The sequence below is a fragment of the Cetorhinus maximus genome, chromosome 21 (assembly GCF_964194155.1).
Source record: "Cetorhinus maximus chromosome 21, sCetMax3.hap1.1, whole genome shotgun sequence".
Lineage (NCBI taxonomy): Eukaryota > Metazoa > Chordata > Chondrichthyes > Lamniformes > Cetorhinidae > Cetorhinus > Cetorhinus maximus.
The window spans coordinates 75,725,408-75,752,006 of NC_135899.1; the positions used below are offsets into that span (position 1 = coordinate 75,725,408).

Consider the following 26,599-nt stretch of genomic DNA (forward strand, 5'->3'; position numbering starts at 1 on the left):
CCTCATCCTGAGTCAAGCTAGGGGGGATTAACAAGCTATTCAACCACAGGGATTGTCATCACTGGCCTCCAATCCTGTCCACACACGTAATAGGGATGGGAACAAGAATTGGTCAATTTTCCATCCCCACTCCCCAACCCTAACACAGGGCTAGTGATTAAACCAAGCACAGAAATTGAGATTGGTTAACTGCACACAGTGTCAGCTGCATTGGTAGCACTCTCTACTCTAACGCACAAGGTTCTAGGTTCAAGTCCCACTCTAGGATATAAACATTAAAAATCAAAGCTGACACACCAGCGCAGTGCTTAGGGAGTGTTGTGTGATCTACTGAGGTCATGTCTACCCTCTCAGAGGGGTGCAAAAGATCCATATTACAACAGCCAAATAGAGCAAGGGAATTACCCCGGTGCCTGACCAATATTTGTTAATCAACATTACAAAACAGATTATTTGGTCGTTTATCACATTGCTGTTTGTGAGAGTTTGCTGTGTGCAAATTGACTGCTATGCTTCCTACATTCCAACAGTGTACACTTTGAAGGTACCTCATTGGCTGTAAATTTAAGCACTTTTGAAATGTCTGGTGGTTGTGAAAATTACTATCTAAATGCAAAATCTTCTTTCAGACCAGACTGAACTTTGGGCCTGCCCGATTTCCATGGCTTAGTACGGCACAGGGCGGTGCCATTATCCGTAAGGCCACGTGGGGAGCCTATAATCAACTGTTACTGCAAAGCAAACAACATGTGCAGCAAGCTGTACTTTCCATTCCAAATTTATAATGCAGGTCAGCACTTTCAAAGACTGAAACAGAAATCATGAATACAGTAGGAGCAGCTCAAAGAGAGAGAGAGAGAGAGAGAGAGGTGTGTCATGCTTGCAAATTGTCCACCCAGTTATCCTGGCCAGACTGACATATTATTATACCAGAGCTTAATGCCAGGGGAAGTCTAGGGTAAATCTAACTCACAATCACAGTTTACCACAGAGCAATATATCCAGGGGTTTAAAAGGAACACAGAAAGACTTGCATTTATATAACGCCTTTTCACAACCTCGAACATCCCAAAGCTCTTTATGGCCAATGACACACTTTTAAAGTGTAGTCATCATTGTAAGATAGGAAACATGGCAGCTAATTTGTGCACAGCAAGGTTCCACAAAGAACAATGTGCTAACAACTAGACCAGCTTTTTTTTTAAAAAGAGTAATGTTGCTTCCCTGGCTGAGGCACGGGGAAGAACTCCCCCACTTTCTTCAAAATAGTGCCACGGGATCTTTATTTCAGTCTGAGGGGGCAGGTGGGATGTCCATTCGGCTCTCATCTGAGAGACAGCATCTCCAACAGTGCAGCGCTCCTTCAGTACTGACACTGGGATCAACAGTCTAGGTTTTGTGCTCAAGTGTCTGAAGTGGGACATGAACACACTGCCTTACCTGACAATGTCTTACCAATGTCTACCTACTAATGTCTTATCAATATCTTACCTAACAATGTCTTACCAATGGTGCTGTGTCATGAAATCACCAGAAACATGAAGTGTTAGGAGATATTCAGCAACACTGAATGAGGATAATGATTGGGATTTAAGGTCAACTCTTTGCAAAGGGAGGGTTGGCTTGTAACTAAAGGGGCAAGGAGGAGCAGACGATACAAGAGGTGGAGGGAAGGATGGAGAGGGAAGCTAATTTTAACAAGTAAAAATTCTACTATTTAACACAACTTTTCTGAAGAAATCTGAAGTTACAAAGCACCTTCAACATAAAAAAGAGATCTATAGAAAAAATGGCTGCAAGGCTAAAACAGGAAATGTCAGGTGTAGTTGGTCAAAACTTAGTCAAAGAGGTAAATTTTAAGGAGGGCCTTAAAGTTAAGAGACAAATGTTTTCTATTCATTCGTGGGTGGGATGTGGGTGTCACTGGCTAAGCCAGCATTTATTGCCCATCCCTAATTGCCCTTGAGAAGGTGGTAGTGAGCTGCCTTCTTGAACCGCTGCAGTCCATGTGGTGTAGGTACACCCACAGTGCTGTTAGGGAGGGAGTTCCAAGATTTTGATCCAGTGACAGTGAAGGAACTGCAATATATTTCCAAGTCATGATGGTGTATGGCTTGGAGGGGAACTTCCAGGTGGTGGTGTTTCCATATGACTGCTGCCCTTCTAGATTGTATTGATTGTGAGTTTGGAAGGAGCTGTCTAAGGAGGCTTGGTGAGATCCTGTAGTACATCTTGTAGGTGGTACACACTGCTGCCACTGTGCGTCGGTGGTGGAGGGAGTGAATGTTTGTGGATGGGGTGCCAATCAAGCAGGCTGTTTTGTCCTGGATGGTGTCAAGCTTCTTAAGTGTTGTTGGAGCTGCATTCATCCTGGCAAGTGAAGAGTATTCCATCACACTCCTGACTTGTGCCTTGTAGATGATGGACAGGCTTTGGGGAGTCAGGAGGTGAGTTACTCACTGCATGATTCCTAACCTCTGACCTGCTCTTATAGCCGTATACATATATAGTATTTATATGGGTAGTCCAGTCCAGTTTCTGGTCAATGGTAACCCCCAGGACGTTGATAGTAGGGGATTCAGCAATGGTAATACCATTGAATATCAAGGAGCAATGGTTGGATTCTCTCTTGTTGGGATGATCATTTGACTGGCATTTGTGTGGCACGAATGTTACTTGCCATTTGTCAGCCCAAGCCTAGATATTGTCCAGATCTCGATGCATTTGGACATGGACTGCTTCAGTATCTGAGGAGTTGCGAATGACGCTGAACATTGTGTAATCATCAGTGAATATCCCCACTTCTGACCTTATGATGGAAGGAATGTCATTGATGAAGCAGCTAAAGATGGTTGAGCCAAGGACACTACCCTGAGGACCTCCCGCAGTGATGTCCTGGGACTGAGATGTTTGACCTCCAACAACCACAACCATTTTCCTTTGGTGCTAAGTATGATTCCAACCAGCAGAGAGTTTTCCCCTGATTCTCATTGACTCCAATTTTGCTAGGGCTCCTTGGTGCCACACTTGGTCAAATGCTGCCTTGATGTCAAGGGTAGCCACCCTCAACTCACCTCTGGAGTTCAGCTCTTTTATCCATGTTTGAACCATGTGGAGAGATGGAATGGTTTACAGATAGAATTCTGGAGTGTGGGACCTAGGAAGCTGAAGGCATGGTCGATAATGCCAGGAGAAAGGGCATGAGGGATGCAAAGATGCCAAATCTCAGATGGATTTGGGGGATCCTCTTGATGAAGGTTGCAGAGATAGGGTGGGGGAGGCCAATTAAGCGGTTGTACCTACAGCTACCTAGAAAAAATAAGCACTTGCATTTATATAGTGACTTTCACGAACTATCTCGGGATGCCCACAGTGATTTACAACCAATGAAGTACTTGTTGAAGTGTTGTCACTGTTGTAAGAAATGCAGCAGCCATGTTGTTCCCACCAATCTTCCACAACAGCAATAAACTTTATAAAGGCCAAATAACGTATTAGTGATTTATTGTTTGAGGGTCAAATATTGGCCAGGGGCACTGAAAAGAACTCCCCTGACTTCTTCAAAACATTGAAATGGGATCTTTTATGTACACCTGTGAGAGCAGATGGGAGCTTGAATTTTTCCAAAAGCTAGGTAATCCTACCACTGGGATTGATAATGGGACCCCGACCCCAGATGGGTGGGTAGTGGGACCTTGGGCAGCAGTTGAAAACATATATTTACTCGTTCATGGGATGTGGGTGTTCTCTCACTGGGCCAGTATTTAATGCCCATCCCTAATTGCCCTTGAGAAGGTGGTGGTGTGCTGCTTTCCTGAACTGCTGTAGTCCATGTGGCATTTACCAGTAGCAGCCAATTAAAAGGTTGCCACCTGGACTGCTGTTCAGTTCGGAATGGTGCCCACCTCCCAGAGCTACCAGCTCAAATTGAGGCGCCCACAAAAGCCAGATAAGATTTTTTTTTCATCTACCATGCCAGGACCGGGCCACAGCGATTAGGAGTGGGGGCACAAGTGTGCACCTCCCATCGGCATCGCCATAGCTGCGAGGGCAGCCATTGCTGCCAGTGGTGGGGGGGAGGGGGGGTAACCCGTGGTGGGCCATGGAGCAGTCATGAAGGAGGGCAACCAACCACCTCCCCCATCCCTCCCCCCACCCTCGGGAAGCTGCCAGGAGGCTGCAAGGTTTAGCTGTTGGTTTCCCCTTGTGGCTGTGGCTCCTTTCCACACCAGTTAACTGCCAATGGGGGTGGGAAGTGTCCAGAAATTGGCCACTTAATTGTTTTTTATCAGCCGTCTGCCCTTGGTCAGAGGGTGGCCATGCAGCTTATCTTTCTGTGGCAGCAGGAGGACACTGGGCTTCCCTCCTGGTGCCTCTGCCACCATTTCATGGGGCCTCCCACCTCCCAGTCCATCTCCAGAGGGCTGGTGAAATCCACACCACAGCCTCAAATCAATGTCTCATCGAAACGCTAAGCCCTAAGATCTGGGTTTCCCTCCCTAAAACTCTCTGCCTATGTCACACTTCTCCTTTAAGAAGTTTGTTGAAACCTAACACTTTCTGTCCTAATATCTTATGTGGCCTGGTTTCCAATTTTGTTTGATAATGTTGGTGCAAAGCACCTTGCAATGTTTACACATTAAATATGCTATTTTAAAAATTAATTCATGGCATGTGGGTGTCGCTGGCTAGGCCAGCATTTATTGCCCATCCCTAATCGCCCTTGAGAAGGTAGTGGTGAGCTGGCTTCTTGAAACACTATGAAGGGATTTAAATACAAAAATGAAGATTTTAACATCTGAGGTGTTCAGGCACTTAGGAACATTATATTATCAGTGAGTATGTTTTTTTTTATTCTCTCATGGGGTGTGGATGTCATTGGCAAGACCAGCATTTGTTGCCCATCCCTAATTACCCTTGAACTAAATTACCTGCTAGGTCATTTCAGAGTTACCCACATTGCTGTGGGTCTGGATCACATGTAGGGCAGACCAGGTAAGGATAGCATATTTCCTGGGGACATTAGTGAATCATGGGTTTTTACAACAATTGATAATAGCTTCATGGTCACCATTATTGAGGCTAGCTTTATATTCCAAATTTATTAACTGGATTCAAATATCATCAACTGCCATGGTGGGATTTGAACCTTGTCCCCGGAGTATTAATGTGGGTCTCTAAATTACTAAACCAGCAAGACTACCACTATGCCACCATCTCCCCATGGGCGATAGGTGAATGGATCGTGGGCCATAAATTTTCGAACGATTTGAAGTTTTCGGAGGGGAATTTATGGGAGATCGGTGAAATATTGGAAATGACCCTTCCCTTTAATCCCTGGTGTAAGCAAAGCTTGTGGAAGTAAGTTCTTCACCAATATTGCTAAAATAGATTTCCTCATCAATGTCACAACACTCTGGGATCTTACTGTGCATTACATTGGCAGCCATGTTTCCTATGGTTAATACAGAGACTACAGGTACTTAATTGGCTTTGAGATGAGCTGAGATTAGGAGAGGCATTTAAGAATGCAAATTCTTTCTCTTATCTGTTCCCTTGCTCGCCCTTCTCTATTTTAAAAAAATAACCTCTCTCCTGTCTCCCTTTCTCTGGATTTTTCTGTTTTTCTTTCACAGCCTCCTGAGTGTTTCCCTGCCTCCATCTTGCTGAAGAAATCTGGGAAGCAAAAGAACACTCAGAAGTTACCAGCACAGGACAATGCGTGTGTGCAACTCCAATCCAACTTTTGCTTCTCAATCGTCTCGTGCAAATGGCTCCAAACAAATGAAGAGGAGGCCATCAGGGTTGCCAACTCCTGTAGGGCATATTCCTGGAGGTTTCATCAGAGGGACCCCCCCTGTCAGGTGCCCTTCCCCCACAATGACGGATCCACCTACCTTCCCACAGGCATTCAGAATGTGGGTAGACCCCTTGTTACCCGCGACTGGATGATTCTTAATTCTCAGCCGGGATTCCTTCCTCTACATCCAATATTTTTAACAACAAAAACTTTCTTTCAGATTTGTTTGACGGCTGCATGATTTTTCTCCTGGGTTTAATCTCCAGGACACTGCTGGGAGCAATTTTAAATTCCTACAGACTTCAGAACAGCCCTAGAGTCAGTAAGGCCATTCAGTGATCAAAGTGTAGGAAAGAATGGGCTGGGGAAAGAAAGATCCTTATTCCCTTCCAGAAGCTTCTCCAAACAAATCCGGAATTCCAATTCCAACACCTTTTGGAGAGAGCTGCTGTGCACAATGACCTTGAGACAATCTGTTGTGGCAAAGTATTTAAATGCAAAAGCCTTTCCTCTCTAATTAGCCTGTTTGAGAGACCAGCGCAATGTTTTACAGATGCTCCCAGCCCCCGACTACAGAGACTTCAGGTGCATTTTCAAAGGCCATCATCACCAGCAGATGTCCGCAAACTTTCAATCTATTAATAGTCTAGCAGGGTGGTGGGAATCTGACTTTAATCTGCTCCTATTTACCTGAAGTTACACGTCACTCAATCAGGATTAAGTATGTGCAGTGGAGACTTGGACTGGTTTTTTTGTGGAAGCAGCCTCTCAAAATTAAAAGCAAAGATTAGTTCCTGAGTTTTCCATTCCCGGGGAGAGCATTTCCTCCGGTTGACACATTCTCTAAAGAACACATTTATTATTTTTCCACACCAGGCACAAACACAAAATGAGAGCGTCTCCACCCCTTCCTGCTCCCTCAAGGCGCTGTGCATAAAGACAATGAACTTTTAAAAATTCATTCCCTTCTCTCCTTCCTTCTAGGTGAGAATTCACACTAGGAGAGGATGTCAACAAATTCACAGGGACAGGATGCATGGGTCAGTGTAACCCTCCATCCAATCCACGCTCCTTTTATGTGTGGCTCCTCTCCGTGTTTCCACGGCAACTCATAAGACAACAATAAACGCCTCGCAGTATATATCATCTATAACGTGGCAAAAAAATCCCCAGGTTCACAGGACTACCGCCTGACAAAAAAAATCCAACACCGAGCCAAAGAAGGATATGTTAGGACACATGACCAAAAGCTTGGTCAAAGAGGTAAGGAGAATTAGAGAGGTGAAGATGGCAGCGAGGTTTAGGGAGGTAATTCCAGAGATTTGGGCCCAGGCAACTGTAGGCACAGGCGTCAAAGGTGGGGCGACAAAAATTAGGGATCAAGAGGCCAGAACTGGAGGAGTGCCAAGATTTCAGAGGGTAGGGCTGGAGGAGTTTACAAAGATAGGGAGGGAGAAGGTTACAGAGGGATTTCAACACACGGATGAGAATCTGAAAATTGTGACATTGCCAGGAGCTAATGTAAGCCAGCAAGCATAGCTTTGTATGGTTGAATGCGACTTGGTGTGTGTTAGGATACCTGCAGCAGAGTTTTGGATAAGCTCAAGTTTATAGAGAGTGAAAGGTAGGAGGTGGGCTATCCTTAACCCAGAGGCACTCATAGTTCCTCTACCAATGTCCCAGCCAAATGATCACAGACCGAGTACTAAACCTGAGACCTACCTGTTCTATGTAGCCATTTTAAAGTCAGCTATTAAACACTTCACTGTCACAAGCCCTTCCAATGATGCAATTAGTCCACACTGAGTCATCAGTGGAGCTAGCAAAGGAGCAGAATTTAATGGCTACCTCTTACAAAGCATCGCCGGGGAACTTTTTTTCATAGATGGACACCACAGAAACAACAACCACCTGCATTTATATTAATAGTAAAGCAACTGAACCTGCCATTTGTGCTCCATGTGAGCCTTTTACTACCCTACTTAATTTAACCCTACATAACCCAACATATTCTTCTATTCCATTCCCCCTGTGTGCTTATCTGATTTCCCGTTAAATGTAACTATGCTATTCACCTCAATCATTCTTTGTGGTATTGAATTCCACATTTTCACCACTCTCTAGGTAAGGATGTTTCTCTTGAATTCCCTATTGGATTTGTTGATGACTATCTCTGACTGATGGATCCTAGTTTTGTGCTCTCCACATGTGTAAGTGTCTTCAATTTGTTTACCCTATGAACCCCTTTATAACCATGAAGAATTTTATCAGCTCACCTCTCAGCCTTCTCTTTCTTGTGTCTGGATCAGCCCTGCTCTCAAACATCCCACCAGGAAGTGGCGATATTCATAGAATCATAGTATAGTACAGCACAGGTCGGAAGGAGGTCACTCAACCCATGGGGGTCTGCATTGGCTCTTTCGAAGAACAATCCTATTAGCCCCACTCCCCAGTTCTTTACCTATATCCTGCCCCAAAGCCCCCAATTTTTTCTCCTTCAGGTATTGAAGCAGATAATGTTTTAGTGATGTTGGCTGAGGGATAAACACTTTCCAGGGCACCAGGAAGAACTCTCCTTTTCTTCAAAATGATGCATGATGTTTCATGTTCAAAGGCAGTAGTGCTTTCTCATTGTAGGTCATAATTGAGTTGATGTAAAATGCCTGTTTACCTAGAGGCTGCCTCTTGGCAGAAGTCACATGACTACAGAGAGCCAGCTAGGACACGTAGTACTGTTGCATTACAAAACCCAAACACATGAGATGTTTTTCATCACCTAACAGAGCAGCCTGGGCCTGAGCTTAATGCCTCATCTAAAAGACTGACAATGTAGCACTCTGAGTACTGGACTTAAATATCAGTATAGATCATGTGCTCAAATCTCTGATGTGGGATTTGAAAACACAAGCTTTGAACTCAGAGATACCAGCGCTAAGCACTGAGCCTGACTAACATTGGTAGCCTGCAGGTTAGAGAATGAAGGGAACTTCTTAGCACAAGCAGCATTAAGAGAAGATGCTGGAATGAATTTTAGGGAAAATAATTAGTCCTGGTTGCATGGGTAAATGTACTACACAATATCATAGGGGAAGAGAAGCCAGGAAGGTTCAGGTTTCAATCCTGAATGTTTGCAATGTTACATTGGCTCAGCTGGATTGTGGTAAAGAAGCTACAGTTTCATCAACCATGAGGTGTGAAGAATTAGTTAGATTACTCTTCTAAAGAGCCAGCACAGACACGATGGGCCGAATGGCAACCTTCACTATTCATTCTATGATTAGCCAAGATTCTCATTCTTGGCACCTATCCAGTGGCCTCTGCTAGAAAGTGCATTGACTAGGCCCCCAGCACTCTTTGTAAATTCCTCCTCCTCTTCCCATTCCTTCTTAAGGCTCTCCTTAAACCCATCTAGAAGGAAAGAGTTTTCATTATGTAACACCTTTCACAGCTTCAGGACATCCCAAAGCATTTTACAGCCAATAAAGTACTTTCTAAAGCGTAGTCACTGCTGTAAGGTAGGAAACGCAGCAACTTATGCACAGCAAGATCCCACAAACAGCTAGGAAATAAATGGCCAGATAATCTGCTTTAGGTATGGGCTGAGGGATAAATATTGATCAAAACACAGGGGAAAAAGAAATCTCTGTTCTTCCCCAAATAGTGCCTTGGGATCATTTATATCCACTTGAGAGGGCAGAAGAGGTTTCAGTTTACTGTATCATCCTGCATTATTCAGATGAGGATGAGTTTGGGCTCAGTTGTGATGTCCTCCATGATTGAAGACTGGCTTGGCTCACACACATCAAATGGACAATTGGGTCGATGCTGGGAGGGGACACGGGGAAGGAGTGGCTAGTACTGTTAGAATATGTACCCCAGTCAGAGGCCAGGACTAGAGGAAGGGAGAAAACTTGGAAGGAACTGTCTAAAGTCAGCAAATTTTCCCAGGAAATTACTACATCACGAAATGTTTCACTGTCATTTGAAATTTAGTCGATCTCATCAAATGAGACAAAAACAAGAGTTTTTTTTTTGTTTTTGGGATGTAAATGCTGCTGGCAAGGCCAGAATTTATTGCCGATCCTTATCTACCCTCTAGAAGGTGGAAGTATCACCTTTTTGAACCACTACAGTAAGTCTGGTATACATGCAGAGTGCTTTTTTTCCTGTTGTGGCTTGATACAACTGAGTGGCTTATGAAGCCATTTCAGAGGGCAGTTAAGTGTCAACCACATTGCAGTGGATCTGGAGCCAAATGTAGACCATACTGGGTAAAGATGGCAGATTTTCTTCCCTGCAGGACACTAGTGAATCAGGGTTTTTATGACAATCCAATAGATTCATGATCATTGTTATGAATGAGACTAGCTTTTTAATTCCCGATTTATTAATTAATTGAATTTAAATTCTTCCAGCTGCCATTTGAATCCTGTCTCCGAAGTCCAGGCCTAGTCCAGTAACATTACTATATGGCACTGTCTATATCACTATGCAAGAGCTGAGGTGGTTAATCAGTGATGTGAACTGAGCTAAGACATCGCCGGTCCTGTGACGGCAGAAAGAGAAATTTAAGGTTGCACTAGAGCAGTTAATGGCTGTGCTGTGTGAGGTAAACAAAGAGCTGTCCAGGGGGCAATAGCATAGCAGTTCCGAAAACAGAGACTTTATAGCTCCTCAAGTCAATAACCCTCCAAGATCTCTGCACTCCCCCAAGTCTGGCCTTATGTGCATTCCCGATTTTCTTTGCTCCTCCATTGACGGCCATGCCTTTAGCTGCTTAATCTCTGGAATTCCTCCCTAAATCTTTCTACCTCTCTCTCCGCCTTTAAGACACTGCCCCAAGCCTACCTTTCTGACTAAGCTTTTAGTCACCTTTCCTATTATCTCCTTATGCAATTTGTTGTCAAATGTTATTTCCTAACGATCCTGTGAAGCACCTTGGGGCATGTTACTATGTTTTAAAGACACTATATAAAAGTTGTCCAGTTGTGAGGGCATGTTGAATCAACTTGTGTTGTATTCCCTTCAGTTTGGAAGACCGGAAGGAACTAATTGATGTATTTAAGTTGATTTAAAGGGTTCAGTTGGCTAAATACAGAGGAACTATTTCTTCTGGTAGGGGAAACCAAAAAGCTTTTCCACACAAAGCGTAGTCAAAATCTGGAACTATCTGCCCCAAAAAGCTGTGGATGCCAGAACTATTGGAATTTAAGACTGAGATCGATGGATTTTTGCTTGGTAAGGCTATCAGGAGGTATGGAGCGACCACTAGGTAAATTGTTAAGGTTCAGAGCAGCCATAACCTAATTGAATGATGGAACAGGCTTAGGGGGCTGAATGGCCTCCTCCTGTTCCTATCTTTACAAACTAACATGCAACAGAAGCCACCTGATTCAGTGCAACAATGTATTAAGTGAGTCCTTCTTGCTTGCTCTGTGGGTTTCTACCCAATCTTAGCTAGAACATCTCTGAATAATGTCTTTTCCTGTTCCCACACCATTATCACTGGAGACCCTGAGGATTTATCCTTGGCCCCTCCTTTTCTTCAAGCTGCCCCTTGATTACATCATCTGAAGGCCAAAAGTCAAGTTTCTTGATGTTAACAATTCCCAGCTCTACCACTGCCCCAACTCTCTCGGCACCTCCACCATATTGTCGTTATCACTCTGCTTGTCTTGACTTCCATCCCTGGATGAGATGCAACTTTCTCTGGTTAGACATTGGATTAAACAAAACCTTTGCCTTTAGCCCCCACCATGAAAGTCATTAGAACCATAGAACCATAGAACACTACAGCACAGAAAACAGGCCATTCGGCCCTTCTAGTCTGTGCCGAAATATTATTCCGCTAGTCCCATTGACCTGCACCTAGTCCATAACCCTCCAGACCTCTCCCATCCATCATCATTCTCTTGCCACAGATTCCATCTTTCTCCCTGTCTCACATTGAACCACGTTTGCAAACTTGACATTCTATCTGACCCACAACTGAGCTTCCAAATCCATTACCTCTTCATCGCAAACTTCCATCTCTATAACATCAGCCATCTCTGACCCAGCCTTAGCTCATCTGCTGCCAAAACCCTCGCCCATGACTTCGTTACCTCCAGACTTGATGACTTTTATGCTTTCTAGGCCAGCCTTCCATCCTTCATAAACTTCAGCTCAGCAAAAACTCTGCTGCCCGTATACATAGATACATAGAAACTAGGAGCAGGAGTAGGCCATTCGGCCCTTCGAGCCTGCTCTACCAGCCAATATGATCATGGCTGATCCTTTATCTCAATGCCATATTCCCACTTTCTCTCCATACCCCTTGATGCCCCACACCTAGTGACGCTCAGCCATCATACCTGTGTTTACTGACCTACATTGGTATCAGATCCCCAATGCCTCCATTTTAAAAATCTCATCCACATTTTTGAATCCCTCCATTGCATCTCCTCTCCATAAATCTCCTCTAACTCTCCGAAGTTTCTGCCCTCCTCCAAACCTGGCCTTTTCCCATCCTCGTCTTTTCGTCCCTCCACTGGCTTGTCCTGTCTCTGCTGCCAATGAAGTTCTCTTCCCAATGTGCAAGTAGCAGACTGAATCACAAGGGTTGGTGGAATCAGGAACTCTCTCCCCCTGAAAGGCTGTGGATGCAGGGGGTCAACTGCGGCTTTCAAGACTGGTATGGTCAGATTTTGTTTAGGTAAGGGCAACAAGAAGATATGGAGCAAAGGAGGATAAATAGAGTGGAGATGCAGATCAGCCATGACCTGATTAAATGGTGAAACATGCTGAAGGGCTGAATGGCCTCCTCTTGTCCTTATATTCAGCTGTAATCCCCTCCTTTAACCTGTCCACTTCACATTCCTTCTTTAAGATGTTCTTCAAAGGTCTGTCTAAACATTTAGTTGGCCATCCTAATATTCTTTGGCTTGCTGTCAAATATTGATTCTGTGAAACGTCCTGGGATACTTTTTCCTACAATAAAGATGCTATATAAATGCAAGTTGTTGCTGTTTCTGTATGACACCACAGAGCCCAGAACACCTGGAAAAGACAGAGTGTAGAAAGCAGGAAAGTGTCAACAGATCTCCTCCTATGAATAAAACTGCTCTCATTTGCCTATAGTGTCAAGTTTGGTTTCTTTTGCTCGAGAAGGTTACAACGTCTGAAAACCACACCAAAGAAATGTGGCTAATGCATGGGAAATTTACCTTTCAAATTGTGTGAATGGCTGCTGCGGCTGCTTAATACCCTGCAGTTCAAACATCAGGTAGACACATGTTTCCTCCGCAGTCTGTCTCTCTCATGTTTGGCCGGGAGGTCCACGATTTACCCGCTGCTTATAATCGGCCAGAATAAAGTCATTAGTTTCAGGTAATGAGGGGCCGGCACTGAGGCTCCTGGGATCTGCCCTCCATACATCAAACAGTGGCTGCCTCCATGACAACAAGCTGCTCTCCAGGCTGCATTACTCACACAGGAGCGGGGGTGCCCATGAACAAGCACAAAACAGCAGAGGAAATGAGAGGATGGTGGGGGAGAGACAGAGAAATACAGAGTAAGTGCATGAAGGACAGAGAGAAATTAAGTGAGGGGCAGGATGAAGGAGAAATAGAATGGGTGAGGAAAAGGAGTGATGGTAGTGAGAGGGAGAGACTGTACAAGAAGCAGAAAGAGAAACAGATCAGTGAGTGAGTGAAAGGGAGGGAGTAGAAGTAGTGAGAGGGAAAAAAATAAACAGTGTAAATGGGTGAAGGAGAAAGTAAAAGTGGAGGAGCGAGAAACTGAGTGAGCAAAGGAGAGAGGGAGCACAAACAGAACAGACAGTTGGAGCGGGAGAGAGAAAAAAATAGAGTGAATTAAGGAGCGAGAGTGGGAGATAGAGGAAGAGCAAGAGAGGGAAAGAGAAAGAAGCAATGAGTGAGGAGAGGGGTAAGGGCGGGAGAAAGGAAGAAAAGATGTTTCCTCAGGTGCAGCCTGACTTGCTGAGTGTTTCCAGCACACTCTGTAAATGTACACAATTACTCAACTGATTAACAAGTGGTTTTGCTCACCCAGCAAATGGTGGATGAATGGATGTCACGCAGCACATCACAGAGCACCAGTCAACCCTTGATATGTAAAATAATAAAGAGAGTTCAATAGCTTCCTCTCCCAGCAGAGACCTTAAACAAAAGTTGACTTGTAACTTCAATCCGGCAGGCTCCTCAGCTGGTTCACATAAAACTTCAAGAAGCACAGCTCCCTGATGCAGGTCAGGACTGATGTAAACTGCCTTTGAATTACACACACCACCCAATATAATCTGTAATTGGAAACTTCATAACTGCCAGGCTGTCCATCAAAGAAGGTGGCAGCCAATCAATCATCCTACCCCTTCTCAAAGCTGCCAATCGATTCCACTACCCCAGCCTCAGCCTGAGGCCTTTGATATTTGCCAAGGCGGGAACATCCAGATAAAATTATCAGGGGAGACACCTCTCCTCTTATCTATGGGCAAGGTGTCAAAGTGTATAAACTGACCAGGAGCAATGGTGAGGTGTCACAAAGGAGCAGTGATTCTGAAGTGGCCTTTTCTCTCTGCACATTAAACTGTATTGAAATTATCTTGCATTTAACACCTAGGCATGACTGGCCCTACACTGGTGTGACCATTGTATTTTAGCTGAAGAACTCATAGGCAAATAAAAGTACATTTCTTTTCACAAGGGGTGTTACTCCTCCCAACAGATTGGTCCGAGATAATCTAGAAAAAAACCCATTGAATAAACCCGAGCACCAAATCTAGGCTGACACACCTAACACAGTACCGAGGGAGTGCTGCACTCTCAGAAGTGTCACCTTTAGAATGAGACATGAAAACCGAGGCCCCACCTGCCCTCTCATGTGGATGTAGAAGGTCCAACAGCATTGGAAGGGAGTTCTCCTGTGTCCTGGCCAATATTTATCAGTCAAGCAACATCACTAAAACAGATGACCTGGTCATTTGTTTAACTGCTGTGTGCAAATTGGTAGCCACATTTCCTAAGCTTCAAAAGTACTTCATTGACTGTGAAGCTGTTTGGGACTTGCTGTGATTTTGAAGAGCACTATAAAAAGATTTTATGCTCATGTCTGTGGAGCTAGACTTGAACCAACAAACTTCTGACTCAGACAAGAGTGCTACCCACTCAGCCACAGCTGGCATCATTCTGGATAAAATACCAGTGGACAACCACTGCCTGTGGAACTGTACCTCAGCAAGAAGCAGTTCCTTCTGGGGGAAGGAAGCAAACCACAAGTGAAATTAAGACATGCATACACAACCTGATGCTGCATTTCACTGGCTTATAGCTTCTCAGATCAGGGTATCTGTAACCACCAACACCTCTTTAATTTAATGTATTAGGACAGGCAATCAAAATGTCAGAGATGGGTTTTAAGAAGCAACTAAAAGAGTGAGGCAGAGTGGTTTAGGAAGGGAAATCCAGAGTTTAGGGGTTGGCACTGTAAGCAGGTGCCCCAAATTTGGAGCACTGCACATGTGCCAAGAACGGAGAGCACAGAAATCTGGGTGGGTTGTAGGGCTGGATCAGTAACAGAGATAGGGAGGGGCGTGGCCATGAAGATTCAGATGGGAATTTTAAAAATCTAGGTGTTACCGGACCTGGAATGGTTAAGTCAGTGAGCACATGGGTGTTGGGCAGCAGAGTTATAAATGAGCTCAAGTTAACGGAGGGACATGGGAGGTCAGCATTAAGAACAGTAACAAAAAACTGCAAATGCTGGAAATACACAGCAAGTCAAATGAAAGGTTGTATTCAAAACATTAAAGTTCTCAGTGAAGAGGCTGCATGAATGCTTTAGCCAGCCTTTCTCTGTCTCCATCTCGCATAGTCAACAGTCTCCCTCTCCAGTGGGCCCTGTTGATGATGTAATGGTCCTGTTTCAAGCACTTTACACCATTGGGAACCAGTCAAAGCAACAAAGTTGGCAAACAACAGCTGGGAACACTGAGGGGAAGAGGAAAGGAGAATGCTCAATAATTACAGTTAATTATCAACTGGTCACTTAAATGTAAAACATTGCAGATGCTGGAAATCGGAAACAATGAGCAGATCAGGCAGCGTCAGTGGAGAGAAATAGCTCATGCAACTGGTTAAGGTTCCCATTCGGAAACATGTCTGTTTATTTACACGTATGCTAAGAGACCTGCTGTTTGTTTCCAGCATTATTTTTGTTTTTACATCAAATGGATGTTTCTAAAAGGTGCAGCCACATGCAGAGGAGCAGTCCTTCCTGCACCAGTTCAAGTCCCACTTATATCAAGATCCCTGTGCATCACTGAAGGAATGAAAAGATTTTTATAGAACAACTAAGGAGAAACTGTTACCAGTGGCAGAAGGGTCAGTAACTAGAGGACTCACATTTAAGATGATTAGCAAAATAACCAGAGGCGACACGAGGGGAATTTTATTTTTAACTCAGCAAGTTATTGTGATCAGGAATGCACTGCCGGGTGGTCGAAGCAGATTGAATTGTAACACTCAAAAGAAAATTGGAAGGGAATGAGAAAACAGGACTCTGGAGAAAGAGTGGGGCTAATTTATTGCTCTTTCAGACAGAGCCAAAGTGGTATTATGAAAGGGAAATCGTGACAAATTTTTAGGGTTGTTTGAGAATGTAACCAGGTAGATAAAGGGGAACTAGTAGATGCAATATACTTGGATTTCCAAAAGGGCATTGAGGTGCCACATAAAAGGTAATATGCAACATTAGGCTGCATGTGGTTGGGGGTAATTTTTTTTTAACATGGATGGAGGATTGGTTAATGGACAGGATAGGGATAAAGAGAGCATTTTCAAGTTGGCAGACTGCAACTAGTGGAGTGCCGCAAGGATCTGTACAGGGGCCTCAGTTATTTACAATCTATATTAGTAATTTAGACAAAGAGACCAGGAGTAATGCGTCCCAAGTTTGCTAATGATGCAAAGCTAGATGGGAATGCAAACTGTGAGGAAGACACAAAGTGGCTGCAAAGAGATATAGACAGGTTAAGTAGGTGGGCAATAAGGTAACAGATGGAGTATAATGTGGGGAAGTGTTAGGATATTCACTTTGGTAGTAAGAACAGAAAAGCAGAACATTTTTAAAAAGGCGTGAAGCTTGTAAAGGTTGATGTTCAGAGACACATGGGTGTACTCATACAAAGAACTCAAAATTAGCATGTAGATACAGCAAACAATTAATAAGGCAAATGATATACTGGCTTTTATTGCAAAGGGATTGGAGCACAAGAATAAGGAAGCCTTGCTACAATGGCACAAGGCTCAGTGAGACCACACCTGGAATGTTGTGCATAGTTTCTTATATTTCTGTTTCTGTATTAGTCTTCATATTTTAAGGGAGGATATACTTGTATTGGAGGTGGTACAGTGAAGGTTTGATGAAGGTTTAACCCTAACCCTAACCCTAATCCTGAGGTTAGAGGATTGTCCTATGATGAGAGGCTAAGTAAATTGGGCCTATACTCTGTGAAGTTTAGGAGAATGAGAGGTAATCTCGTTGAAACATACAAGATTCTGAAGGGGCTTGACAGGATAGACACTGAGGTTGTTTCCACTGATCGGGGAATCTAGAACTCGGGGGCAGGGCCTCAGGGTAACATACTGAGATGAGGAGGAATTCTTCACTCAAAGGGTTGTGAATCTTTGGAATTCTCTTCCCCAGAGGGTTGTGGCTGCTCCATCATTGAAACATTTAAGGCTGGGTTAGACAAATTTTTGGTCTCTCAAGAATGGTTGGGAAAGTAGAGCTGAGAAAGAAGATTAGTCATGATCTTATTGAACAGGGGAGCAGTATATTCTACTCCTGCTCATATATCACAGTTCTTTCAAAAAGTCAGCAGAGGCCAAATGGCCTCATTCTGTGCTGTATTATTCTAAGATTCTGAGCTGCAGTGTCGGAGGTGCCATCTTTCGGATGAGACGTTAAACAGAAGACCTGTCCGTTCTCTCAGCTGGAAGTAAATTGACCTCCAGTACTTTAAGGATGAGTTACCTTGTTCTTTTCAGGTACTGACTGAGCCAAGTGTTGTTTCTTTCCAACAGTTTCTGTTCAAAGTGTTTTATCCTCTTTTGTTAAAAATAACACTGCTGTAAACGTGGACAGCAGGTTAAAGAACATTAGTTCAATTGCCAGATTGAAAATTCCCTCAGGAATCTGCAGCTGCTGAGCTTTTGTACTAATAATTCAAACATCAGAAAACATCTGTGTCCAAAAGGGTGACCAGTGCCTGGCTTTGTACCGAATAAATCCCAGGTAACATACAGCAGCAAAAACTTCACCACAAGCCTTCTCCTGCTGCAAATTAAAGAAAGGCCAAACAAATCTGGAACTGAAAACTAGTCTCAGTAATGGTGGCCATGAAATTATCATCGGTTATCATTAAAAACCCATCTGGTTCACCAATGCCCTTTAGGGAAGGAAACCTGCCACCCTTACCTGGTCTAGCCTAGACGTGACTCCAGACTCAGAGCAATATAGTTGACTCTTAACTGCCATCTGAAATGGCCTAGAAAACCACTCCATTTAAGGACAATTAGGGATGGGCAACAAATGCTGGGCTTGCCAGAGTTGCCCACATCCCATGAAAGGGAAAGGAAAAAAAAATTGCAAACAGAAACAGCAAATGTCTCATTATTGCATTTGCGGGGGTGAAACTGTTTTGCATCCACACATTTGCAAGAAAAAAATTAACTTGCATTTATATAGTGCCTTTAGTGTAGTAAAATGCTCCAAGGCATTTCACAGGAGTGGTTATCAGACAAAATTTGACACCGAGTCGCATAGAACCATATAATGACATTGCACAGGAGGAGGCCACTTGGTCTGACTGTGTGGCTCTTTGCTTATCCAATTTGTCCCACACCCCAGCTCTCTCCTCCCAGCCCTGCAAATATTTCCAATCCAAATATTTATCCAATTGCTTTTTGATAGTTAGTACTCAATCTTCTTCCATCATCCTTTTAGACAGTGCATTCCCAGTTGTAACAACTCGCTGCGTAAAGAGATATTGGAACCAAAGGTTTTCTCCAAAAACGTGGTGTAAAGGAGCATTTTAAAGAAGGAGAGAGGGGTAGAGAGCCGAGAGGTTTAGGGAGGGAATTCCAGGACTTACGGCTAGGTAGCTGAAGGTACAGCCACCAATGGTGAGGAAGTTCGGGATGCTCAAGAGACCAGAAGTGCAGTGATCTCAAAGGATTGTGGAGCTGGAGGAGGTTTGCAGAGATGTGGAGGGGGGAGGGGGGAATAAAGGTTGATGCACGCTAGGTTAGGGTTTTAGATGAGTTTAAGTTTAGGGAGAGTATAAGATGCAAGGCTGGCCAGAAGAGCATTGGAATAGTTGAGTCCAGACATAACAAAGGTATGACTGAGGATTTCAGCAGCAACTGAGCTGAGGCAAGAATGGAGATGGGTGGCACTATGAAGGTGAACATGAGTGGTCTTGATGATGGAAAGGTTATGGAGTTAGCGTCAGCTTGGGGTCGAGAAGGGCACTAACATTGCGAATGGTCTGGTTCATCCTCAGACAATGCTCAGGGAGCGGGATAGAGTTAGTGGTGAGGAAATGGAGTTTAACTCAACTTTTCTAAAGATACGCACAATAACAACACAGCACAGGCCGAGTCCAAATGCACAACCTTTCCTGATGCCTTTCCGGTTGGTGGAAGGAGTGACAGTGCAATCCCAGACTTGGTAGCCCTGGATTCACTTTGTCTCCATCCTATACTCTCTCCTTCATCTTGGACCTTCACCAAAAAGCTCTCAATAATAATGGACAACTCTGGAATAACCTTTAAAATCAAGTATTGCTGTGTTTGGTTAAGGAGGTCAACTCTGTCTGGGGCCCCACTTAGTTTAGAAGCGGTAAGTTTTTATAAATTACCTACAAATAAATATCTATATGTTTCTGAGGCAATTAGGCTTGCCAACTGTAAAAACTTGGTGTACCGGGCAGGTTTCTTATTAGAAACAGTAAACTTTATTTGCAGAGGTCCTGATGCTTGAACCAAAACCAAGGCTAGAAAAGCTCCACTCCTAAGATTACCCGCGTTTAGGGCTGATTCGTCTGTACAGTCACATGATCCCCAAAGCAGAATGAAAGGCTTTACTTACAATCACTACATTCCTCCCCCTTTAATTTTGTTTTACCTCTCTTATTTACAAGAACATACTAACCCATAACATGCACAAATATATACAATTATATGTTTAGTCTGAGGTGATTTTCTGATTCGGGTAGAGCGGCACAGCTCTATGATCTGAGATTCTTCAATCGGATCGATTTGACCAGGAGCTGCAGCACCAGGGACATCCTTAGACAATGGGAGTTCAGAATTATTTACTTCCAACAGAGACATCTATTCTTTGTCAATCTGGCACCTCAGAGACTTCAATTTCAGGTGGAGTAACTGGTCATTGAAGTGCCTTCTTAAGTGATCCACATGTTTCCTAACAGTCCAGTTTTCCATTTCCAATTCGTACGACAAAGGTCCTGTTTCAGAGATGATTATACCAGGAACCCATCTCAGTCCAGTTCTAAAATTTTGCACAAAAACTGTCTCTCCCACAGTAATTTTCGATCTTTACTGTGAACATCATGGTTCACTTTCTGACTATTGTGGTTCTTCTCCACCATCCCCCCGAAGTTAGGGAATACTAGACTCAATCTTGTGTGAAGACGACGTTTCATTAGTAATTCAGATGGTGTGGAACCCATAGTTGCGTGAGGAGTCGTGCGATAGTTGAGGAATCTTGAAATTCACATTTCTAACGTTCCTCCAGATAATTTCTTCATGCCTGTTTTAAAAGTTTGCCGTGCTCTTTCTGCTAACCCATTGGATGATGGATGATACGGTGCTGTTTTGAAACGTTTAATCCCATTTAGGTTCATGAATCTCTGGAATTCCGTACTACTGAAAGCAGTACCATTATCTGAAGCAATGACTTCTGGTAGGTCATGTACACTAAAACATTGGCACAGCTTTTCAATAGTTGTACACATTGTAGGTGATCTCACTTCATACACATCCATCCACTTAGAATGCACATTGATGGTCATTAAAAACATGGTACCTAAAAATAGACTGACATACTCTGTGGGCAGAATCTTCCCCCTGTCGGGGGGGAGGTTCAGGAGCAGGCACGTGGAGGCGCTCCTCCGATCGGCGCCCCCAATCAAGGGCGCGCCGCCATTTTACGTGGGCGGGCCAATTGAGGCCCGCCCAGCGTGACGTCCGCAAGGAAGCGCTATGCACTCCCAGTGTGGGCGGGGCAGGGTTCCCTGAGCCGAGAGTGCGCTCTTTCACGCATGCGCACGGAAGAGCGCACTCATCTCCCTGAGGCTAAGTGCTGCCTCAGGGAGATCGGCTACACATTAAAAAATATTGAAAACAAGAGAAAAAAAATTCCCTGACATGTCCCCTCATGTGACACTGTCACAACACGTCCATCACTTTCAGTTTCGCTTTTATTAAAAATTTATAAACATACATAAAATCTCATCCCGCCCGTGGATGAGGTTTCATGCTTTTTCCAATGCCCACCAGGGCTCCCGGCCTGCCCGCCAACCTTAAGGTTGGACGGGCAGGTCCACTAATTACATTAATTACTTTGTCAATGGCCTCAATAGGCCACTGACAGGTTGGTGGGCACACAGCTGATTGGCTGAGCCCCCGCCAGCCTGAAAATTTAAATGGGCGGGGAGACGTTAGGAGTTCCGCCTGACATCATCCCGTGTAATTTTACGCGTCGGCGAGCGGGCCCCACTCCCCTCGCGCTGACCGGGAAATCCTGGTCTATATGTAGTCTAACCCAGGATCGACCAGGCCACTCCCACAGGTGCAGGGGAGCTGAAACTGGCAACTTCTGTTGTTGCTGACATTGGAGACAGTGTTTAACCATTTTTTCTATATCACTGTCTATACCTGGCCACCAGATAGAACTTTTTGCTAGCATCTTCATTTTCAAAATGCTTGGATGCGCACTATGAAACTCTGTCAAAAGTGGTTCTCTTCCTTGCGAAGGGGATGACGACTCCTGTTCCCCACAACAAGACACCACCCTTGACAACTTAATTCAGATTTATGGGCATAGAATGGTTTTAACTCTTGAGAAACTTATGCATTTGACCATCCTTGCAATACCTGTTTTCAGACTCTTGATAAAATTGGACCCCGGTTTGTCCAATTCTTTAGCTGCTTTGCACAGACTGGTGAGGAGTCCAGGAAATTCAACACAAGTGCAACTTCTTGAGGCATGTATAATGCTAATTGGCAAAGGGAGATGACTGAGGGAGTCTACATTTGCTATATACACACCCAGATGGTGCATAAAGGTGTATTCATATGCCGACAAAATCAAAGTCCATCTTTGAATCCTAGCAGTGCCTTTCAGCAGATTGCCTTATCTTCACTAAATAAACCCAACAGTGGCTCGTGATCTGACACTATAGTGAAGTATCGACCATGCAAATATTGGTGGAACTTTTTTACTCCAAATATCACAGATAAGCCTTCTTTTTCAATATATGAGTAACCCTTCTCAGCTGCAGAGTGTGTTCTGGAGGCATATCTTATTGGCCTTTTGGATTTGATTTCTGTCCTTTCTCCTTCTGTTTGCCAAAGGGTTTTGGCTCGTTCTTCATTTTGATTTCACAGTCGGCCAAATTTCTCTCGGGTGAAATCCTAACTTGGCTCAGTTCAGGGGTTGAGCTAACCATTCACATCTTGGAAAGTTCCATGATTTTTCCTTCTAATGCCTCTTTTGTCTCAATCAGCCGATTCTTCAGCTCTTTGGTCTCTTTTTTGTATTTTTTGACTTGGAACATTGAACATTGCTGAGTTTTTTCTGCAGTTGGTTCAGAGTTGCACTGTATTTGTTTTCATGATTTTCCTGTGATCCCTCTGACGCGAGGGATCCTTGCATCCTGTGAAGATCCTTCAGTTCTTCTATCTCATTCCAAAGACGCCATCGTATTCCTTGTCAACTCAGGATTTTTTTCTGCTGTGACTTGAAAAATTTCTGACAAGTTGAGTTTAATTTCTTGCAACCAATCACGGCCCAGAAGGCTCGGTCCTTCGCCTGTTACAACAATTACTGGTAACTGAGCTGTCTTTTGCCTGTAGGATACAGGTGCAGAGGAGATGCCTTTCACCTGTAATGCCTCTCCAGTGTACGTCTTAAACTGAGCCGTGGTTTGCTCCAGGTTCAGTGGCTGGGTACCTTCACTGAGGTATTTAAAGATGTGTTCGCCCACCACTGTGGACAATGCTCCTGTGTCAACCTCCATGACTAAAGGCTTCCCATTTACTTGAAGGGTAACTGGTTCAGTTTTCCCTTTCTTGAGATTGTATAGGGAATTGGTATCACTATCAGCAGCTTCTGGTTCATTTATATTGTGCACTTCAATCATCTTAGCCTGCTGTCTGACTGGCTGTTTGGATTTTGCCCTGCATTGTTTTATAACAACCTGCCCTTTTTTGTGACAGTAGTGGCATTCTGCCTCTTTAAATCTGCAGGTTTCCGGGACATGATTACTTATACATCGGTAACACTAATTTCAGAATCACTGGTGAGCTGCTCCCAATATTTCTTCTGATTAGGCACTTTACAGCCTTCCAGACTTAACATTAAGTTCAACAACTTCAGACCATGAACTCGCTCCTCTATCCTCACCCCTTTTTGATTCGATTTTTTCAAATATTCATTTTTATTTTATTTTTATATATATTTTTTCCCACCTATTTTTATTACTATTATTATTTTAAAAATTTATTTCCATTTTTATTTGTTTAATCCCACCTTTTAGTCTATTTCGATCTTTTTTCCCATCACCATACCCTCCCCCCACCCCACCCCGACTAGGGCCATCTGTCCCTCGTTCATTCTGCTTTCTACTCTTAATGTCACCATTAGCACCTCCTTTAGCCAATACCTCTTTGACCTTTTGTTTATGACATCTTTGGCAATCTCTCCTTTGCCTCCACCTATCGCTGGCCTTCTATCCAGCTTTACCTGTTCCAGCCCCCTTAAACAGTATATATTTCACCACATTTTTACTTCTCTTTAGTTCTGAAGAAGAATCATACGGACTCGAAACGTTAACTTTGTCTTTCTCTCCACAGATGCTGTCAGACCTGCTGAGTTTTTCCAGCACTTTTTGTTTTTGTCCTAGTATTTCTTTTTGTTTTTCGAGCGGTAGGGACCGCGTCCTGCTCCACGGTTGTCTCCCTGATCTTCGCGCCACGCCTGGCGGTAGGTTTCCACCCTAACTGAAGAACGGCGCCATGTTGCACATCCTGCAAAACCTGCGGGTCTCTCTCAGCACTCTCCATTGCCAGCGCTATCTCCATGGCACGCTTCAGGTCCACATTAACTTCTGCAAGTAAATGACACTGAATGGCGTCGTTGTGTATGCTGCAAGAAAACGATCTCGCAACGTGTTATTTAGAGTATCTCCGAAGTCACAGTGCTCCGTTAACTGTTTTAACTTCGTGATGTACGTTGCGATTGACTCACACTCTAGAGCTGAACTTGAATCTTTGCAAGATCACCGAGGCTTTAGGCTGAAAACGTGCCTTCACGAGGTTTACTAGCTTGTTAAAGGATTTGGCCTTTGGCACATTTGGAGCCGTCAGACTACGGACTAGGTTATACGTCTTGCTCCAGCAGACATTTAGATGGATTGCTTTCTGTTTCTCCTCTGCCGTTACTTTGTTCGCCACAACGTAGAAACCTGGGCGCTCTATGTACTGACTCCAGTCTTTGAAGGATGAGTCATGCAGGTCGATTCTGCTGAAGAATGGCATGCCTGGTGAGTATACTTTTCTTTCTTCCCTTAAAAACCAAAATACTCACAATCGTGAGGCGAGGTGCAGCGTCGGAGCTATTTATCCTCGTCGCCAATTGTAATAAACTTGGTGTACTGGACAGGTTTCGTGTTAGAAACAGTAGCTTTATTTACAGAGCTCCTGATGAAGCTACATGCTTGAACCAAAACCAAGGCTAGAAAAGCTCTGCCCCCAAGATTACACGCGCTTAGGGCTGATTCATCTGTGCAGTCAGATGATCCCCGAAACAGAATGAAAGGTTTTACTTACAAATCACTACACTAATCCTTCATGATTGGCCTGGAACCTCCAGGAACTGAACTCAATCTCCTGGACACTGTTGCGATCAACACCCAGGGAAAATACCATTGGTGCATTGAAAAAGGTTCTCTCATTATCCTTGAGTATTAGTTATAAAAGATATTTAATGTGGAAAAGGGATTTTTTGATTGGTTGAGGAAATTAGAGGCAGGTCAATGATGAAACCTGGAAAAGTATACCAATCAGAGTTGGTAACACTGGGGCCAGTACAGCTCTGGATATCAATAACACAACTTGGAAGGGACTGCAATGTCCCTGGGCTTCTCAGTATTGACAGATGTCAGCTCAGTCAGTCAGCTTCATACAGACATCTGGATTTCATTTGGTGGTCAGTAAAGTGCAAGGATAAGGAACAAAGATGGCTGATATCCTGTGCTGCGGGGGAAGCAGAATGCAAAGGGAGGAATAAGGATTAAAGAATTGAGTTCCAAGAAAAGACAGAATAAAAAGGGTTTTCAAGAATTCTATGAAGTGTGAGGAGCTTTAGTTAAGAGCGACAGAAAGAGCACAAGTGACAAACAGAGCGAGCGAGACCGCAAGAGAGCGACAGCGAGAGAGAGAGAGAGAGAGGGGGCACACAAAACAGAGCGAGAGCGGGCAAGAGAGAAAGCAAAAGAGAGAGCAAGCACAATATCGATTGAAAGAGTGAGCAAGAGAGCAAGAAAGGGAGCAAAAGAGCAAGCGAAACGAGAAAGGCTTCCATTCTTGTAGCACATTTCATGACTTCAGAATGTCCCAAAGTACTTTACAGCCAATTAGATTTTTTGAAGAGTAGCCACTGCTGAAGTGTAGGAAGCGAGGTAGCCAGTTTGTGCACAGCAAGATCCAACAAACAGCAATATGCTAATGATCAGAGAACCTGTTTTAGTGATGCTAGTTGTAGAAACTAGCTGGGAAAGTACCCACCAGGTCAGTCAGTGTTTGAAAGAGAAAGTTTAGGTAAATGAAGATAGCTTTCAGCAGCATTGCCAGCGAATATGTAAACGTGTCTTTTCTCTCTCAGATGCTTTGTCCGTGCTGCACTTTATTTTGGCTTTCCAGCATTCACACTTTCTCTTTTTATTTATGGGACTTGTTTAGATTTTGCACTTTTGAAACCATCCCAAACAATAAACGTTTACAACAAATCCTTGCTTATGCTGTTTTTGACTGAGGCTCTTGCTTTGGTACAACAACAACTTGCAGCATATGGGTTAAGACCATGGAGGGATTTGAAAACAAGAAAAGGAATTTTAAAAACTGAGGCATTGCCAGGCTGGAGCCAATGTATATCAGTGATCACAGTGGTGATGGGTGAATGGGACTTTGTGAAAGATAGGAAATGGGCAGCAGAATGTTAGATGAACTCAAGTTTACAGAAGGTACAAGGTGGGGTCCAGCCAGGAGAGTATTGGAATTGCAGAATCCTGAGATAATGAAAACTTGAATAAGGGTTTCAACAGCAACTGAGCTGAGGAAGGAGTGGAGACAGCCAATATTAGTGGTGGAAGTAGGCAGACTTGGTGACAGGTTTGGCAATGGAAATTGCAAATTAAGTCAGTTCTCAATGTCCTGATACCTTCAGCTTGGGCCCATCAATGGAACCAAACTCATTGGACCTGTCCCTAGGGTT

General features: G+C 43.9%; 1 protein-coding gene across 3 annotated transcripts in view; it reads right to left on the bottom strand.

The window, feature by feature from the left end:
- Window positions 1–26,599, bottom strand: part of fam110d (family with sequence similarity 110 member D) — a 51,393-nt gene that overhangs the window by 12,216 nt on the left and 12,578 nt on the right. Inside the window, exon 2 of one of the 3 annotated variants that reach the window (XM_078567174.1) lies at window positions 13,006–13,130. The exons of the other annotated variants lie outside the window; for them this stretch is intronic. The gene's annotated coding sequence lies outside the window, so the exon portion shown is untranslated. The remainder of the gene's footprint in view (window positions 1–13,005; window positions 13,131–26,599) is intronic. 3 annotated transcript variants of the gene reach the window in all.